This window comes from Mesoplodon mirus, assembly GCF_964341445.2.
Source record: "Mesoplodon mirus genome assembly, chromosome: 17".
NCBI lineage: Eukaryota > Metazoa > Chordata > Mammalia > Artiodactyla > Ziphiidae > Mesoplodon > Mesoplodon mirus.
Genome location: NC_138993.1, coordinates 66,524,377 through 66,544,379, shown reverse-complemented (window position 1 = coordinate 66,544,379; position 20,003 = coordinate 66,524,377). Strand labels below are relative to the sequence as shown.

The following is a 20,003-nucleotide window of genomic DNA, read 5'->3' as shown; positions in this document are numbered from 1 at the left end:
AATCTTTTAGGAGAACATTGATACAACCTCACAGGTTCTCAGTAAACATGTGCCAGGTGAGTAAATGTTGGGGCTCATCCCTGAAGTCACAGGAGATTAACTGTATCTGTCCCCAGACTGTCCCAAAGGCAGTCTGACGGTCTCTGGGAAAAATCAGCCGCCCACTTTGGGCCACTCTCTGAGCACGAGGGTGACCATCCACTTAGACACCTCTTGTTCTGGCAGCCCATGGAGTGAGCACCTTTCAGAGTCAAAAATGTCTCAATTTGGACCCTGAAAAATATATGGTCCCCTTGAAGACGAGGATTTTCGGCCTGTTTTGTTCACCGATGTGAATCTCAAGAATAGTGTCCTCGGGATAAAAGGTGCTTGACAGATCTTTGTTAAAAGTGAGATAGATCAGTTTTATTCTTTCTAGCCTGTAAAGAGTTATTGAGAATCTCATGAATTGTGATTTTCTAGCTGCCTAAGATCCTATGATAAGATGTTCATTAATCCATCAAAGAAAGGCTCTTTTCTAAGTACCTAGAAGATACAATAGAAGTTTGAGACATGGCCCCTGACCTCCAGAAACTAACTCTGGGGAAAAATGCAAAATTCATACATCGGGGAGTAAATAACTAATGATGTGAGATACTCTATGTATAAAACCAGTTATGCATCAGTCAGCTTCCCCAACGCTTCTGTGGATAAGCTCAAAAGGTGAGCCCACGGAACTGAGACACAGACATTGCTTTGACTGGGAATTTGCAAAATGGGCAAGGCTTGGCTGTGTCACAAATGGGTATCTTCCCTCTCAACATATGGTTGCCCTGAAACAGCCCTGTTTGCTGGGGACTGGTTAGGGCTGCCACGAACGAACACCTTTGCTCACGAAGCGCTCCTGACCAACAACAGAGAAAGGGGGCACGTAAAGAGCGGTCACAAGTGAGGAGAAAGTAACACACAGGCACACCTCCCATCCCAGCCTACCTGGTGGGCTTCTACAGGGAACAGTTTTGCTATAAACTCACACCGAGCAAGCTTGATCGATTTCTACCCCTTTCCTCCCATTCCAGAAGGTGTGTCTGAATAACAAGCGAGAGGAAGGTTGTCTGGGGATAACGTCTAATCAGGGACAAATCACTATGACACCCCTCACAAGGGAACATCAGGTTAGAAATGCTGTTCTCGGGGCTCAGACATCAACCTTTACGTGACGGGGACCCGCGAGCTTCAGCACAGCCCCGGATGGTGGTGGACCGAGGCCTTTCCTGCCTATCTCTGCTCTTCCTTGCCTTTTGATCCCTCTCCCAGGAAGTTTCTTCCCCTTATTTTTGCCTGTCAATCCTACCCATAAAGGCTGCTGTTCCCCACCCTCACCCCATCCTTGTACACCCCCCACACACACACACCCATCACAAGAGGGGCCCTTCATCTGGGCTAAACAGGAGTCCTTCCCTGGAGGGGTGGAGATGGGGGTTCAAACTGCAACTAGGTGATTCTTGATCCCAGCAGGAGCGGCATGAATGCTTCATCCCGGGGAATGGAACACGCGTGACGCTGTGACTAACTGCCAGCGTGACTGAAGGACCGCTTGACTTTCAAGGCGGGGCCGTGGATGCTATCCTTCCTGCAACGTGCAGGACAGCGCCACCATCACCAGGAAACTGTCCCGAAGTGCCAGTGGAGAGAACCAGGAAAATGAAGCCAATCCCTAGCGAAAAAGCAGGGCATTGTGAGGGCAACCCCACAGGTGGCTGGAGTCTTTGGACCCAGGTCTCCCTTCCTGAGATGACCCACCTCTGCCCTTTCTGAGGTTGGAATTGAGAGCTACGAAATTCCCCTATTCTGCTTCCTATGACTCAAGGTGGGTGTCTGTCCCTTGCAACAAGAGACCCTCTTTTCCATAGATTTATGTACAGATTGTCACTGCAGCCAAATACTGCAGGCAGAAGAAATGACCGATAAAGGGCAACGTTAGGTTCATTATGTAGAACTATACAGGGGGATATTATATAGTCACTGAACATTTTCATTTCAAAGAAAACTCAGTATGGAAAACACTCAGACAATGTTATGGGGGGAAAGTGACTTCTAATGATACATGCATCATTCTCCCAATTTTTAAAAAATGTATGTTTGTATGTATAGAGAAAAATACTGGGAATATATCAAATATGCCAAAAGTCAAATGGAAATAAATGAAATCTTAATCTTCATAAATTTTGACCAGCAGGATTGCAAGGGATTTTTACTTTCTGTTTTATAAGTGAATACTTTTCTAATCCTGTTATAATAAACAGACTACAAAGGGAACACTAAAATAAACAAGCTAACAAACAAAACACACTTCTTTACTGAAAGCTCAACTTAAATGCAACTTCCAACCAGAATCCAATGTCTTACTATCCTGAACACTTCCACGATTACAGTACCTTTTGCAAAGCTCTGGTCATATACCACCTTATATTGTAATTATCTAGATAATTCTCCAATCTGGTCTGGATGCTACACTCTGAGAGCAGGGAACTGCACCCTGTTTTTGTGGCACCAATGGTAACTAGTAATTCAATACAGCTGTTCAATAAATATCTGTTGAATTGGTAAGTCCTTACATAAAGTGAAGTAAAAATAAAACAGCAGTGAATATGCAAGTTACCCTGGTCAGTTGACCATCTTGATAGTAAGAGGTGGGGGAAGGACCAGATTTCTTTTTTAAAGTCATATCAATTAAATAAAAATAGATAAAAATATTGTGGCTCTATATTCTGCAAGTTGTTCACCAGGCTTTTTTCCGTTCAATTCATTTGCTTGGATTACGGTTATTATAAAATCATTCAACTTTTCTTTACAGGCTCACAAATATCTGTGTCTAATTTTCCAACGTAGTAAATCTTTAGTTTACCCAAATCCTGACATTTCCAAGCAGTTCACTCTACTAATAACATTGGCCCCCAGTAAGATTTCATGCCAGACAACCAAAAGATCCGGCGAGATTATAAAGGAAGATATTAATCTCTGATTAATAATGGCCTCACAGGGACTTCGCTGGTGGTGCAGTGGTTAAGAATCCACCTGCCAATGCAGGGGACACAGGTTCAAGCCCTGGTCTGGGAAGATCCCACACGCCGCAGAGCAACTAAGCCTGTGCACCACAGCTACTGAAGCCCGCGTGCCTAGAGCCCGTGCTCCACAACAAGAGAAGCCACCACAATGAGATGCCCGCGCACCGCAACGAAGAATAGCCCCCGCTCGCTGCAAGTAGAGAAAGCCTGCACGCAGCAACGAAGACCCAACACAGCCAAAAATAAATAAATAAGTTTATTTTAAAAATAAATAAATAATGGCCTCACAAATCTCCTAAGCAATATTAAACATGCAGATAAATGTCATTCTAGGTTGACAGAAATGGTAGGCACTGCCATCATTTTTTTCTTAAAGAAATGAAATATTCCCATCAAGTATGTCTTGTTATCCAAACCCCAAATGGTCAAGGCTAAGCAGATGTCCTGCAAGGCCATCGTAAGAGGAAAAGGTGAAAATCATGCAGACTTAGTGACAAGATTTGCACACATTATCAAATACATAAAGTCCTTAAAAATAGTTCATCTCTCACAGTGACTTGACGTGATCACTAAGCCACTTTCCATATAATTAACAGTAATAAACTCTTTCTCATAGATAATGTTAAATGGCGGATGAGAGATCAAATCTTCCAACCTGTCAGAACGGCTATCATCAAAAAGACAAGAAATAACAAGCGCTGGTGAGGAGGTGGAGAAAAGGAACCCTCCAGCGCTGTTGGTGGGAATGTAAGTTGGTGCAGACACTATGGAGAACAGCATGGAGGCTCCTCAAAAAAATGAAAACTAGAACTATCATACAATCCAGCATTTCTACTCCTGGGTATTTAAAGAAAATGATAACACTAATTCAAAAAGATACACACACCCCTATGTTCACTGCAGCATTATTCACAATAGCCAAGACATGGAAACAACCTAAATGTCCACTGACAGATGAATATATAAAGAAAATGTAGTCTATATACACAATGGGCTATTACTCAGCCATAAAAAAGAATGAAATCTTGCCATTTGTGACAACATGGATGGACCTGGAGGGGATTATGCTAAGTGAAATAGGTCAGACAGAGAAAGATGAATACTGTATTTTCACTTATATGTGGAATCTAAAAAACAAATGAATAAATATAACAAAACAGAAACAGATTCACAGATACAGAGAGCAAACTAGTGGCTGCCAAAGGGGAGGAGGGCGGGGCGACGGGCAAAATGGGCGAAGGGGATTAAGAGGCACAAATGACCTGTTATATAATAAGTCAGTCACAGGGATGTAATGTATAGCACTGGGAAGATAGTCATTAATACTGAAATAACCTTTGTATGGTGCATAATCTATAAAAATATCAAATCACTATGTTGTACGCCTGAAACTAACATTGTAAGTCAACTATACCTAATTTAAAAAACAAAAAACAAAAAAAGACAAAATATTTTTTAAAAAGATAAAGTCTTCCAATTAATATATCAGTCAAGATGCTTTGGATGGCACTAACAGAATTAGAAAGTGGGTAAACTTATTGTTTATTACACTAACTCCAGGTCTGCGTTATCTGGTATACAAAATTAGCTATTACTTAGTGTAGTGAGCTCCAGGTGCAGGAAGATCAGTGACTAAGTGAGACCCACAAGAACTCTGCTTCCATCTTTCAGCCCATCATCCTCTTGCCTTCATCCCAAGGTTAGTCACAATTTTGGCTGCTGTGGTTCCAGGCATCACATTCAGTCCAGCCCTTGGGTCTCTCTCTTTCAGAGCACAGAAGTATTCCCCAGATCCTTCTTCAAAGACCAACAAATGTTGGAGGCTTCTGAGAAGCACTTTGCTTAAGGACAAAAGGAGCGTGAAGAAGGCTGTGCCACTATTGGCCCGACGACACCAAATGTGTAAGAGTAAAAAGCATGGAGCTGCAGCAGCCCTTCGCCATAACAGCTAATCAGGCTGCAGCAGTCTAATTAACCACTAGGCAACAAGCCAGAGTACAAAAGGCAACAAGCTGGGACGGCAGGGTGGAAGGACAGAAAGGACCTGGGTCCCGGGTGATGCTGAGGCATTGAACCGGGCGCCCCTTCCTTCTTATTATTACTTGAGGCAACTAATTGTTTGATGACTTTCACTGCTATTAGTCAAAGATTCTGTCACTGGAAGATAAATGCACTCTTGAAGTTTCCTTGATGTTTTAGGAAAAGAGCACCAATAACTTGCCCAACATCACAGTTTAACACCTATACTCCCAACTCTTGTTACCTTTGATCCCAATCTCTAACTTCTGTATTCTAAAATGTCATGGGGGGCTTCCCTGGTGGCGCCGTGGTTGGGAGTCCGCCTGCCGATGCAGGGGACACGGGTTCGTGCCCCGGTCCGGGAAGATCCCACATGCCGTGGAGCGGCTGGGCCCGTGAGCCATGGCCGCTGAGCCTGCGCGTCCGGAGCCTGTGCTCCGCAACGGGAGAGGCCACGACGGTGAGAGCCCCGCGTACCGCAAAAAAAAAAAAAAAGTCATGGGGTTTTCCTTATACAAATTTTTAAATTTTATTTATTTATTTGTTTTTCTTTTCCATTCTGGATTATCACGGGATATTGAGTGTAGCTCCCTGTGCTCTACAGTAGGCCCTTGTTGTTTACCTGTCCTATATAAAATAGTTTGCATCTGCTAATCACCTCCTCAAACTCCCAAATCCATCCTTTCCCCACCCCCCTCCCCCTTGGCAACCACAAGTCTGTTCTCTATTTCTTTGAGTCTGTTTCTGTTTCAGTCATTACAAAAATTTTAATTCAAGTCAAGCAATACTTATTTACCTTCTATGGGCAGGAGAAACAAAAATCAGGAAAACATACTTTCTGACCTGACAACAATGCTTGTTATCTGGTTCAGAAAATGAGGAGAATACATAAATAACACTATATAATTCATGCCAAAATACGGAAACTAAACTCCTTTCACAAGCACCTACGTATGCCATTCCAAGCTCTTTTTAGAATGTTACATCTTGCTTTTACCCAGGGCTCCATTTTTTTATTGATTTCAAAAATATTTATTTTCCACAATCTTTCTGTGTGCTAAAAGAACAAACAATTCAATTTGGAATTTCATAAATCTATTTGATCATAACCTTAAACACTTTGTTCCCCCAGATTTTCAAAATAAGCAGGGTTTGTTTTTTTGTTTTTTCATTTTCATGTCTTTTCAACTCAGTTTTAGTTAGGAAAGAATAGAACTGCTCCATCCCCATGAAGTAAGTGGAGTCCGACCTCTTGAAAAGAGCAATATTAGTCTATGTATTACATACAAAAATGTGTTATTTTTCCAAAGTTGAAAAAATTCCCTGACCTTTAATAAGTTCAATAAGTAGACCGTGTACAATGTTTCCCTAATAACGTTTGCTCTTCAAAAGATACCACTAAAAGAGGAAAAGATTAAAAAATAACCTGGTAAAAATATTCATAATACATAGATCTAACAATGAACTTGTATATAGAATATACACAGAACTCCTATAATTGTAAAATAAGATGACATTAAGTATATGCAGTTTATTGTATGTCAATTATACTCAAAAGCTATATAAAACAATCAGACAAAAATCAATGAAAAAGAACAAAGTGTTAATGGACACGGCACAAAAGAAGATGGACAAATGGCCAAAAAGCACAGGAAAACTTAGCATTTCCCTTTCAGGTAAATATAAAATTAAACCACAAGGAGATAACACTACACATCTACCAGAATGGCTACAATGAAAAAGATGGATAATTTCAAGTGTTCATGAGGATTACAGTACGTGGAACACTCATATATCATTGGCGAGAATGTAAAATGGTACAAACACTTTGGAAAAACAGATGGCAGTTTCTTATAAACATACACTTATCATAAGACCGAGCAATAAAAAGGAAAACAGATCTCCGCACAAAGACTTGTTCACGAATGTTCATAGCAGCCTTATTCATAACAGCCCAAACTGGAAACAGCCAGAGTGGCCAAGGGTGACCAGATCAACAAATTGTAGCACATCCAGACACTGAAATACTACAGGGCAACAGAAAGGAACACACTGATAAGATGATGGAGGAAGGGGGAGGGAGGAGGGAAAAGAAGCAGATGGAGGCGGAGAGAGGGGAATAAAAGTAAAGGAGAAATGACATCTAGACCTAGTGAAACTGCAGCACCCCAAAGGATCTTAAAGGCAGCCAGAGAGAAAAGACAGACTATTGACAAATAACAGTTAGCCTGACAGTGGACACTGCGACAACGACAATGGAACCAAAAGAGAGTTGACTGATACAGGATCAACAATCCAGAATTGCGTGCCCAGGTAGTTTATCATTCCGGAACAAATTTAAAGGCACACAAAAACTGAGGTTACCCCCAAGAGGTGCTCACTAATGGAACTTCTAAAAAATGTATCTCTAAGAAGGAAAGGGAACGTTATCCCAGAAGCTAATTTTTTCAGGTAGGTTTTACTTTCTTCTTCATGCTTTTATTGTCTGATTTTTAAAAAATGAGCCTGTATATTTTTACAATACCCAACTTTAAAGGTTAGCTTAAATTGTTAAATTAGAACAAAACAGAAATGAAATCAAATACCAAATTTTCAAATTCCCGGAACAACAACTTGTCAGGGCTAATATCAAATTTCCCTTAAAAACCTTAAAGAATAACTTGAAAGGACATGAAAATTAGGTTTACTTATTCACTCAACAAGTATTTAGAAAGGGTTTGCTATGTGCCAAGCACTATACTAGATCCTGAATTAATACGATGAGAACACAAAATGAAAGTCATATAATACTGGATTTATAAGTCTTCCAAGATACCTTTATGAAAAGGCCAAAGTCTACACATAAAGTGGAGTTACTCTTTGGTGAGGAATATTACATAATAGAGAGTTAAAGGTAATCCAGTTTGGCCTGAGGCCCTTTTGTTTGAAAATGTATGCACAAATATGACCATTTTACACATGAAATTAATTCAGTGTAAATGATGAATTCCCATATTAAATTGCCCATCTTGCCGTGTGATTTCCATCCCACATTAAATAAGAAAACTGCCTGAGTTCACAGGCAGCACTGAGCATGCTGAGGCACATTGTACCTGATGGTCCCTGTTTTATTTCACAAGTGTCAAAGGCTTAGAGCACCCACATTTAATATGTACCAACTGTCCACTTCTGCTCAAAGTATCCACTTGGCAAAACATTTTTAACTGACTTAAACCAGGAGGAGGGCAGCCTATAAAAAGCCAGTTTCTCCACTTTAAAATAAACAGTTTCTGGGGGCTTCTTGATTAAAAACAAAGGCAGCATTTGGCATAAAAGGACTGGTGAAATCAGTATTTCAAATAATTTTGAATGAAAACCGTTGGGCTCTGCTCTTCCCAGACATGTGGAAGTGCTTAAGGCAGTAACCTGGCGGAAACAGAGTGTGAGGGGCCTATGATGAAGTGAGGCCACAGCAGAAAGTAACCATTAAAAAGCAAGGAAAAATTTTTTTTAAAAGTTGATCCACCTCTTCCCATTCAATAGTCAGGCTTGGAGAGCCCTCCTTTCAATCAAAAGTATCAAATAATACAAGAGGTGCAGCCCCAGGAACCTTTAAAAGCCCACCCTCTCCCCTCCCAGGCAATGGTAAGCAACACTTGGAATACCTGTGCACCCAAAGTAGAAAGGACTTGAGTGACTGTATTTGGGGATTATAAGAGCCCTTCTCTTGTCTGTAGCATCTTCAGTTCAAGCGGAAAGTGCATTTCACTAGGCAGGTCTCTGAAATAAGCAAGGCCAGTTACAAAAGCTTTTGCTGTCAAAGCACTAGCCAAGTACCTACAAATCCATACAACTTTCCTCATCCTCTAGGAAAGCCATAATGCCGTCTTTCCTAAAGTGTTCAGTATGCAAAAATTGGGCTCCTGTCTCTTCTCCAGCATTCTGTAACCTCCTCAAGGATGGAAAAAGGTTTTCTTTTCTGATGTCTATCACAGGCACCCTCCTTATAAATACATATCATTTTCCAAATGAATTAAACTCTTCTATGAATATTAGAGCTCAATGAATATTAGAGGATGAATTCCACTTAAAAAAAAAAAACTAACCCTTTCAATACTATATTCAATTCTTATCTTCTTAAAACCATTTCCTTGGACAGTTTCTTAAATAAAAAGCAAAACAAAAATATTCACCCAGGTTCCTCATGGTCTTAAGATAATTATGGCATAACTGCAACCTACCGGAAGAAAGTGATCTAGGATAGATTTTTAAATCTCCTTTTGGTAAATGTGGCCCGCAGAGTACCATTAGTATTCTATTAAGACCTAAGGAATTCAATCCCTGTATAAAATTCCAGAAAAAGACTAACTATGTGAAAAGGGACATTATAAACCTACCTTCAGGATTCCCACAGGGGAAGAACACCTTAAATGAAAAACCACACCCCAACTCACAGGGGGCATGCTACCGAATCTGTGACCCTATGGAGCACAGCTACACCATCACCAAGTATTTCAAGTTTCTCGTCCACGTAAAAGAAAGAAGAGATTCTGGGAAGCACTAGCCTAGCAGCTCACTATTTCCACCAACACCTCGGCCAGTAAGCCAGCCACTGGCCAATAATGTGTCTCTTCATGTTACCCAGAAGCAGCTCTATTAGCCAGACATTCTAAAAACACAAACGTTTCATTGTGCTTGGAGTAACTCCAATATTGGTGCCTTGCTGCAGAACGATGCTGCAGGAATATAAAGTGAGCCATGTGGATGCTGAACCCACACGAAGAGCATCATCAGAAACTGTCAAACCCAGAAGACCAACCCCCAGGAAAGGCTGAAGGTAAACCCCCGGCCAGAAGGCTGTGGAATGTGGGAAGACAACCAAAGGTAGGAGACTTCAGAAGGGCCTGCCTGATGGCAACAATGAGGACAATTTTTTAAGGCAAATGTCCCAAAGCTCTCAGGACCAAAAAGGCCTTTCTTCCTCCTTTCTGTCCTGTTTAGACTGAATAAGAAAAGCAAGACAATGCTGGAAGATGTTCTGGAATGGGCTTGGCCAAGTCACCACAAGCAAAGCACAGTGAACCTAACCCACTGCTAGGCTGGGGTTTGGCTCTGCTGAAGACCCTGCCTGCTGGGTGGGGGAGATGGGGGTCCCCAAAAACCATGGCTAAGGGGGAACCGTGAAACAGGGGAGGGCGGGGCTGAGCAAGTCAAACCTGGGAAACTAACAGGAAAGACATCAACAACAATAATAAAATGAAACAGCCAGAGGCCACCATGGTACTCCAGAAGAATCAGAGACAGGCTGGGCCGGCTAAACTATTCCAGATGAAAGGCAATCTCTCCACATCGCAAGGGGCTGATCTGATACCAGGGTCCTCGTTTCTTTGTGCGCCTCACCTCCCTCGTTTCTGGGGGATCCTGCACAGACTCCAGCTGGGCTCCAACTGCCATAAACGACATCCAGACTGATTACGGGGAACTCATTTTTTTTCCCCTCAAACAAAACACACACACACACACACACACACACACACACACACACACGCACGCACACACTCTCAAAGGTCTAGCAGGATCACACAGCTAAAGTTTCCGGAACTTAAATCGTAAAACCACAATCAGAAGTTGTTGTTTGGAAATGCTCACCACAAAAATCTCTGTCCTTTGCTTAAAAAAAAAAAAAAGGAAAAAAGAAAGAAAAAAAACTTTGCTCTTCATAAAGGTTGGCGGCAAAGAGGGACAAAATCTAACTTAGGCGGAGGGCGTGTTCCTCTTTGTCACCCACCGGGGTCCTCGCGCCGGCGTGGGCGAGCGGAGGGCACCCGGCAGCGCGGTGTCAGCGGCGCCAAAGGCCACCTCCCCGGCCCGCGGTCGGTCGCAGGGGCCGAGATTGCAGCCGGAGGTCCGGAAGCCGCGTCCGGCGCTGTCAGCGCGCCGGGTGGGATGGGAGGAAGAGGGGGAAGGGCGCCGCGGGGCGGGGGAGGCGAGAGGGGACGCGCGCGGAGCCCGCAGCCCGAGTCCCCGGAGGTGAGAGGAGGGTGCAAGGGGCGGCGCGGAGCCCGGAGGCCCCCGAGCTCCGGCTATTGTTGCCGGGCTGCCCCGGGCCCGGAGGGCGACTCTCCCGCCTCAGTAGGGGAAGCCCGATCCCACCCGCCGCGCCGTCCTCCGGGCAGGACCCGCGGGCCACGCAGCTGCCTCCACCCGCGCCCCGGTCGGTCGGCTCCGGGCGCCCGACTCGCACAAGTTGCCGCCAGTCCGCCGGGATCATTGTTCGCCGCGCGCCTCCTACCTCCACGGCGCAGGCGGCTCCGGCTCTCACTCCCGGCCTCCGGGCTCCGCAGCTCCGAGCTCCCGGCGGCCGAGGGCGCGGCGGCTCCGGCTGCGCGTGCGGCGGGGACGCTCGGCTATTAATACCCGCGGGCGGCGGGGGCGGCGGCGGCGGCGCGGACACGCGAGCGGGGCTGGCGGTGGCCGGCCGAGGTCCGAGCCATCAAAGGTGGCGCGGGGCGGAGGGGAGGGCGGAGCAGGCGGGGTGGGTGGGGAGCGGGCTCAGGGTCGCCATGGCCGCCTCGACGCCGGGCCGAGCGCCACTCGCGCGGGGAGGAGCGGCGCAAAGCGGGCGGCGGCCGCGTCCCCGCCCCGCGCGCCAGCCGAGCGCCCGCAGCCCTGCGCCCGCGCCGGCCCCGCCGCCTCCAGACAGGCGAGCGGGAAGTGAAGGAAGGCGAGCCCCTCCCCGGGCTTGGGCCGGCCCCTCAGCGGGGGGAGCCCTGGCGCCGCGAAGCCCGAGCCGCGGGGACAGCGAGAGAGCCACAGCCCCCTCCAGCGTCCGCGCCCGCGACCTGCGCGCCGGCGCGCCCCGCCCCACTCCGCCCCGCCCCGGGGGCAGGTGCGCCGAGGGGCCGCCCGCCCGAGCGCCCCTCCCCGGCCGGGCGAGCCCACCTCCGATCCGCGCCTTACTTGGTCCTACGGCCGGAGCCGGTCTCTCCGCTCGGCGCCGCGCGGCCGAGCGCAGGAAGCTCAGCGGAGTGCGCTGCGCCACCAGGGACGCGCCAGTCCAGCCTCTGTGGTTGAAAGCGAGCTAAGGCAGCGGGAGACGAGCGCACGGGCAACACCAGGAGCAGCTGGAGGAGGATCGGTGGCGCGGACTCTGCAGGTCGCTGTTGAGGTTGTGCAAGGGGGAGCCCCGCCCGGGTGCCCACCTACGACTTTACGCTGTCGCGCGGACAGCGGCGCTTCGCAGGGACCCGCGAGCACCACCCCTCCCCCGTGGCCACAGGAGCGGGCTTCCGGCACCACCCTGGGCTACGAGGGACTTAATCCCGGAGGGGCAGTTGTCACCTCCCCTCCCCCCGCCGCGGCCCCGCGTCCTCCACCCACCGCGAATCCCCCGACAATCCCCACCCCTACTCGCCCCTCCGAGGACAGGAGCAGTGCCCCGCGGGGGAAAGGAGTGAAATAGGTAGATTCCTGTTCAGAGCTCCCGGAACTCGTTGGAGGAGGGAGCAAGATCAAGACCCAGCAGGCAGGCACCTAAGGGGGGAAGGTCCCTGTCCCCCCCTGCAGCTGGGAGCTGCCGCCTTACCACCCCCCTCCGCCTTTCCTCAGCCCCTGCTGTTGCCCTTTCTCCTCCTCGCTGTGGATGGGCCCGCTGCACGTGGAGGGAAAAGGACGCGCGGCAGGTTAGAAACGAAAGCGACCCTCTGCTAGATGCCGAGGCTAGTGGGCACCCGCCCCTGACGGCCGCTGACCCCAGAACCCTGCTCGTTTTGCGCCTTAGAGAAGTTTTCGACCTCCAGTCTGGAGGCAGGTTTCTTGGGAGAGGCCACGACTGAACTCAAAGAGGAGCAGGACAGGGGCCCCTGTGGGACAGTGGTCCACACGGGAACACGGTGCCGGAGAGGGACGGGGGCACCTGTGCGGAGCTAGTGTGAGTAGTTTCTGGAGCAAAGAGACATATTTTGAGTTTGAGGTGCTGACTGTATTTTTTTTTTTAACGCCTGTATATTTGGAGAAGGTGGAAGTAAAAAGGGTCATCTGGGCCTCAAACCTGAAAAGAACAGCGGATGGGAAGTTTGTCATCGAAGAGAAGCAATAGTGGGCTGGAGGCGTGGCTCTGGACAAACCATAGAGCAGAGGTGTCGGTGATTCTCTGAGTGTGCTTCTCGGACCTGTAGCGGTAGCAGCACCCGGAAACTTTAAGAAATATAAATTCTTGGGCCCCTCCCCAGACCTACCTTCTCGGGTTCTCCCACCTCAGTGGGCATCAGAATTGCCTTGCCGGCTGATTCAAAGACTTACTGAATCAGAAACTCCAGGAAAGGGAGTCTGGAGTGGGCTTGAGAATGTGCCTTTCTAACAGGTTCCCAGGGGGCTCTGGGCCCACACTTTGAGAACCACCAAATTAGAGTACTGGGTCTCAGAATCACAGAATCACATCAGACTTGAAAAAAACCCGCAACGCCCAGGCTTCACGCCAGCCAAATATATCAGGATTTCTGGGGTGGGAACCCAGGCATCGGTATTGTTAAAGTTCTGGAGGTGATTCCAGTGTGTGGCCAGGTCTGTGGCAGACCTGGGATTCTGGTAAATGCAGATCTGGTTTAGTAAGCTTGAGGCACGATATTCTAACAAGCCCTCCAGTTTTTCTTGGTTTTCTTGTTTTTGTTTTGTTTTTTTGCTAGTCTGGGCACTTCACCCAGTAGCAAGCAAGGTGCTATGCCATACCTTACAGCTAAAACCGAAAAACTTGTAGAAATCACAAAAAATTAGAAAAGTGACATTTACCCAGTCACTCTCTTTGGAAGACATTTTCCACATGCTACAGTGTTTATTTCATCTTCTTTTTTTTTTTTTCATCATCTTCTTTCTATGTCTGGAATAAAGTTTGTGTCGTTTCGCTCTTAGCATGTGTATGATCATAATATTGAATACATAACATCTGATGCTGGTTGTTTTTTTTTTTTTTTTGATTTTGTTTTTGAGGGAAGGTGATTTTTAAAGGACACAGTCTGAGGCTTTACAGGCAGAGGGTAGTAGCCAGTGGGGAGAAAGGAAAAGAAAGAGGAGGGCAGGTCTGGGGGCTCCCGCTGGGAGAGCCAATTCCCCCAGTTCCTTCCAGCTCTCACAAGCATTCTGGGTTTTGTACTTAATCTCATTGAAAACATTTTTTAAATTCCTTTACCTAAAAAGCCAGAGCTACCTGGCCTGGAAAATGTGCCATCTGGAAAATCAACCCCTGAAAAACTGAGGTGTTTCCTTGTCATTTTGTGTCATTTATGCCTCATTTTCAGATTTATGATTATAAAAATGTATAATTACCTAGGTCCCCTTTATAACCCATGCCAGCAGGTTACTTAGAAATCTTCCTGAATTAAGTAGTTGTCCTGTTCTTAACTTTTCCTTTTATTGATTTTAGCTATTTTTTATTACAATAAATGTGTGTACATGATAAATTAAGAAATAATTAAACAGTGTAGAAGGGTATTAGGTAAAGCATAAAGCACGTAAGGGACCCTTCCCCACATCCCCAATTTCACTTCTCAGAAATCATTTTCCCATCAGTTTTTAGTCTTTCAGAAACTTTCTAAGCTTAAACAAGTGCGTGTGTGTAAATCTTTTATACTAAAGTGATGACGTGTCACAGTGAAATGAAACTTCTTATTCCACAGTTACCACCCCCTCCCCCCAAACACACCACCACCACCACCACGTTTCTGGGTCGGAGAAGTCTCTCTGTTTGGGGCAGTGCTGATCTCTGGACATGAGACTATGAGCTGTCAGTTAGATGAGGACCACTACAAGCAAGAGGCCGCACAGTGATGCTCCAGCTGCCGGTCCCAGATCTTTCACCATCTCAGACCAGGAACCAGGAAGTGAGTAAAGAAGTGTTTTGGAGAGGGTTCTCCAGCCCTATCCCGTTCCTCAGCGATGCTGGCCACCCCCTGCCTTTTCGGTCCTACCAGCTAAGGACACCATGAAGCAAAGAAGAGCCATCTCTGTTGTGCCCTTTCCAAATTCCTGATCCACAAAATCCATGATAAAATTATTTTAAGCTCTTAAAGTTTGCGTGGCTTTCTATGAAGCAATAGATAACCAGGATACCCACTAACCAACTGTGCTTGAGAATGCTTACTTCTTACACTTCGTTTTTTAAATAAATAAATTTATTTATTTGGGCTGCGTTGGGTCTTCGTTGCTGTGCGCGGGCTTTTCTCTAGTTGCAGTGAGCAGGGGCTACTCTTTGTTGTGTTGCGTGGGCTTCTCATTGCGGTGGATTCTCTTGTTATGGAGCACGGGCTCTAGGTGCGCAGGCTTCAGTAGTTGTGGCACGTAGGTTCAGTAGTTGTGGCTCGCGGGCTCTAGAGCGCAGGCTCAGTAGTTGTGGCGCACAGGCTTAGTAGCTCCGTGGCATGTGGGATCTTCCTGGACCAGGGCTTGAACCCATGTCCCCTGCATTGGCAGGTGGATTCTTAACCACTACACCACCAGGGAAGCCCTACTTACACTTTAAGCCCACACTGGGTATTGGCAAACTTTTAAAATTTGTCAGTTTTATAGGTAAAATGGAAAGTTACTTTAAAATTATCCATTGATATTTCTTTATCCATCAACTTTTATATCCTTTGCTCATTTTGCCCTTGGGGTATTTGTCTTTTTTGTTGATTCTTAATATCTTTATATTGATAGTTAAGGAAATTAGCCCTTTGCTATCATATAGTGAATATTTTTTCCGTTTTGACTTTGTTTATGGTGCTTTTTTTGCAACAAGAGGTTCTTAACTTTTGTACTGTCAGATTTATCTGTTTGCTTTTCTGTTTTCACATTTTTGCATCATGCTTGAAAAGTTTTCCCCACTCAAGCCTTTTTAAAAATCACTATATTTTCACACTTTAACAGTTTTATTTTTGTATTATAAAATCAATCTATACAGTATTTATTTGGGCATAAGAAATGAGACACAGATCCAACTTTTCTTTTTTCCAAGAGGATAAACAGACACCATTTAAATAATCCATCTCTTCTACACTTGTTTGAAATGCCGATTTTGTCATATAGTAGAGTCCATATTCTTTTCCACTGAGCTGCCTATTCTTGTCCCAGTAACAAAATGTTCATAATATATTTTACCCTCTGATAGAACTTATACTCTATAATTTCACAGTTTTCCTGGCTGGCCTTAGTATTTGTTTTTCCAGATGAACTTTAGCATCATTTTGTCAAGTTCTAAAAATAAACATACTGCACTTTGATTAGAATTGCTTTGAAATTTTAACCCTCAACTATAACTCCTTCTAAAGTTTCTTCTTTTCTACGTACAATAATAATAATAGCTAAAACATATAGTTGTTAGAACTTAGTGAGTGTTAACTCATTTAACTGACACATCAACCCTGTAAAGTAGGAAATATATTATTATGTCCATCTTACAGCTGAGGCTAAGTAACTTAGCCAAGTTCACATAGCTAGTAAATGGCAGAGAAGGTGATTCAAACTCAGGCAGGCAGACTCCAGAGGCGATGCTCTGAGTGGTTATGCTGTGTTTTGCCTCTATATTCATAAATCTAAGACAGCTGGAGAAAAGTATTAAACACGTACTTCTTTTAGGATAGAAAATAGAATAGATAAAAAGTAAGGACTTTTGGTCATATTTTTTCCACTTCACTTTCAAAAGGAGACATTTAGGAGGAAACCAGAGGAAGGTCATGGATTGGAATCATTTTGAATCTGGCCTGTGTTCTCACCTTTTGATTCTCAGAGAAGGAAATGATACCTAAGGGGAAGGTATATCATTGTTGATGGTTACGTGAAGCATTTTTCATCGTTCAGAAATGCATTGAGAGTTGAAGTAGGAATGAGCAGGGAAATTGTGTGTGTGTGTGTGTGTGTGTGTGTGTGTGTCCATGGTCAAGATAGCAAATCTCTTCGGGCTGTAGGTATGTGTGATAGCCCATACAAAATCACTCTAATGCTTAGAAATAGGCAGTAGGAATTCCATATGTACTTGCATAATTACCCCCTCCTTTAAATTGGACCTCCACACATTTTAAGGCAAAAATAAAGAAAAATGTTCTTCCCCACCCCACTCTCCTCCCCAACAATTGCTGCTAAAATCCATAAGTCTAATGCACACTGAAGAATCATCAAAGGATAAATTTTAAAAGAAATCACCTAGTTGCTCCTACCTGGATGAGATGAGGGACAGCTGGTCACAAGGACAGCTGCATCTCCCAGCTTTACTTCCCTCTTCCCTCGATGTATCTAAGCTAAAGGCAATCAGCTCTCTCAACTCCCAAATTACCACCATCTCTGGGGGGGAAATCTTTTTGATGAACTGGACGTTAGCAGTTTCTTTATCCTCCTGCATGGGATCAAGCCTGCTTAAATGCAACTCCTAATTCTTGAAAAGAAAGTGAGTTCAATCTAAAGCCACACCTTTTCCCTAAGCAGTGGGATGGTGCTTTTCCCAGCAAGAAGAGCCCTGTTCTTTAGCTCATCAGTAAAGGGGTTGAAGATGAACAAACATAGCAAGAAACTGGTACTTGATTAAACTATTCCTTTTTATCCTTTTCATACAGATTGAGACTACTAGTGAAAAGGAGGAAATAAAGGCATATCATTTATGAAATAATTTCTATCCTTGAACAAATTAAAATCCCTATCATACATTCAAACATAACCTAAATAAATGTGCAATGCCTCATCACAGAGCACCTCTAAATATTTCTGTTTTAACTCTGAATGAGGAGTAACCAAGAAAAATGGACCTAAATGACAGTAATCTGAAGTTAATTTTATTACAGTTAGAAGTTTTGCAACACCAAAAAGAGAAAGAGAGAGAGAGGATTTTCCTTTCCTAGAACTGCTTAAAATTAGAGTAGATTTGTGTATTATCAGTGGTATACTTACTGTGAGACTGAGAAATTCCACTCCTATGTATTTAACCAAGAAAAACAAAAACCTAAGTGCACAAAAAAGACTTGTACGAAAATGATCATAGCAGCTTTATTCGTAAAACTAAAAAAACGGGGTCGGGAGACAAACACGCCCATCAACAGGAGAGTGAAAAAGTAAGCAGTGGGGCCTCCCTGGTGGTGCAGTGGTTGAGAGTCCGCCTGCCGATGCAGGGGGCACGGGTTCGTGCCCCGGTCCGGGAAGATCCCACATGCCACAGAGCGGCTGGGCCCGTGAGCCATGGCCGCTGAGCCTGCGCGTCCGGAGCCCGTGCTCCGCAACAGAAGAGGCCACAACAGTGACAGGCCCGCGTACAGCAAAAAAAAAAAAAAAAAGTAAGCAGTGGTATAATCGTACACAATGGACTTAACAACTCAACAAGAAAAAGAAATGGACTTCTGATAAATGCAAAACACGGATGAATCTCAAAAACATTTTGCTGAGTGAAAGGAACTTTACACACAAAAAGGTACATATCGTACTTTTCTATTTGTATGAAGTTTTACGACAAAACCAAATACATGGAGAAAAAATCAGAATGGAGGTTGTCTTTGAAGTGCAGAGGGTGAGGACTGGAAGGGTACATGAGAGAATTTTCTGGAGTTATGGGAATGTACCTTGATAGAGGTTTGGGTCAGACAGATGAGTTTGTCAAAACTTAGGGAATATACACTTCAGATTTGTACATTTCATCATATGTAAACATTATCTGAAAAGAAATGAAATAGAACAAATATCGAACTCTAGTTCAATATACACGCTGAGGTATTTAGGGAAAAGCACTGATGTCATGTACCTTGAAATATATTTAAAAATAATGTCAATTAAAAATGGGCAGAAGACCTAAATAGACATTTCTCCAAAGAAGACATACAGATGGCCAACAGGCACATGAAAAGATGTTTAACATTGCTAATTATTAGAGAAATACAAATCAAAACTACAATGAGGTCCCACCTCATGTGGGTCAGAATGGCCATCATTAAAAAATCTACAAATAGGGCCTCCCTGGTGGCGCAGTGGTTGGGAGTCCGCCTGCCGATGCAGGGGATGCGGGTTCGTGCCCCGGTCTGGGAGGATCCCATGTGCCGCGGAGCGGCTGGGCCCGTGAGCCATGGCCGCTGGGCCTGCGCGTCCGGAGCCTGTGCTCCGCAACGGGAGAGGCCACAGCAGTGAGAGGCCCGCGTACCGCAAAAAAAAAAAAAAAAAAAAAAAAATCTACAAATAAATGCTGGAGAGGGTGTGGAGAAAAGGGAACCCTACTACATTGTTGGTGGGAATGTAAATTGGTAGCGCCACTATGGAAAACAGTATGGAGGTTCTCAAAAAAACTAAAAATAGGGTTGCCATATGATCCTGCAATCCCATTCCTGGGCATATATCCAGACAAAAGTATAATTCAAAAAGATACATGCACCTCTATGTCCATAGCAGCACTATTCACAATAGCCAAGACACGGAAACAACCTAAATGTCCATAAACAGAGGAATGGATAAATAAGATGTGGTACATATATACAATGGAATACTACTCAGCCATTAAAAGAATGAAATAATGCCATTTGCAGCAACATGGATGGACCTAGAGATTATCATACTAAGTGAAGTAAGTCAGAAAGAAAGACAAATACCATGTAATATCACTTATATGTGGAATCTAAAATATGACACAAATGAACTTATCTATAAAACAGAAACAGACTCACAGACATAGAGAACAGACTTGTGGTTGCCAAGGGGGAGGGGGAGTAGGGGAGGGATGGATTGGGAGTTTGGGATTAGCAGATGCAAACTATTATATATAGGATGGATAAACAACAAGGTCCCCCTGTATAGCACAGGGAACTATATTCAATATCCTGTAATAAACCATAATGGAAAAGAATATAAAAAGTATATATGTACATATATATGTATAACTGAATGACTTTGCTGTACAGCAGAAATTAACACAACACTAGACCAAATATACTTTAGTGAAATAAATTTTAAAAAATAAGGCTG

The 20,003-nt window shown here is 44.7% G+C and overlaps 1 protein-coding gene and 1 long non-coding RNA gene across 3 annotated transcripts in view; one reads left to right on the top strand and one right to left on the bottom strand.

Annotated features, from left to right (window-relative positions):
• FARP1 (FERM, ARH/RhoGEF and pleckstrin domain protein 1) overlaps positions 1–11,700 on the bottom strand; it is a 296,737-nt gene extending 285,037 nt beyond the window's left edge. The window contains exon 1 of the mRNA XM_082601931.1: positions 11,338–11,700. The gene's annotated coding sequence lies outside the window, so the exon portion shown is untranslated. The remainder of the gene's footprint in view (positions 1–11,337) is intronic.
• Positions 11,701–11,942: 242 nt separating this feature from the next.
• Positions 11,943–15,223, top strand: LOC309792360. Of its 2 annotated transcripts, none has more exons than XR_014291682.1 (2): positions 11,943–12,201; positions 14,717–15,223. It is a non-coding gene; the product is annotated as an uncharacterized lncRNA (long non-coding RNA). The 2 variants fall into 2 exon arrangements; XR_014291683.1 differs by having other exon boundaries at positions 11,943–12,213.
• Positions 15,224–20,003: the final 4,780 nt, after the last annotated feature.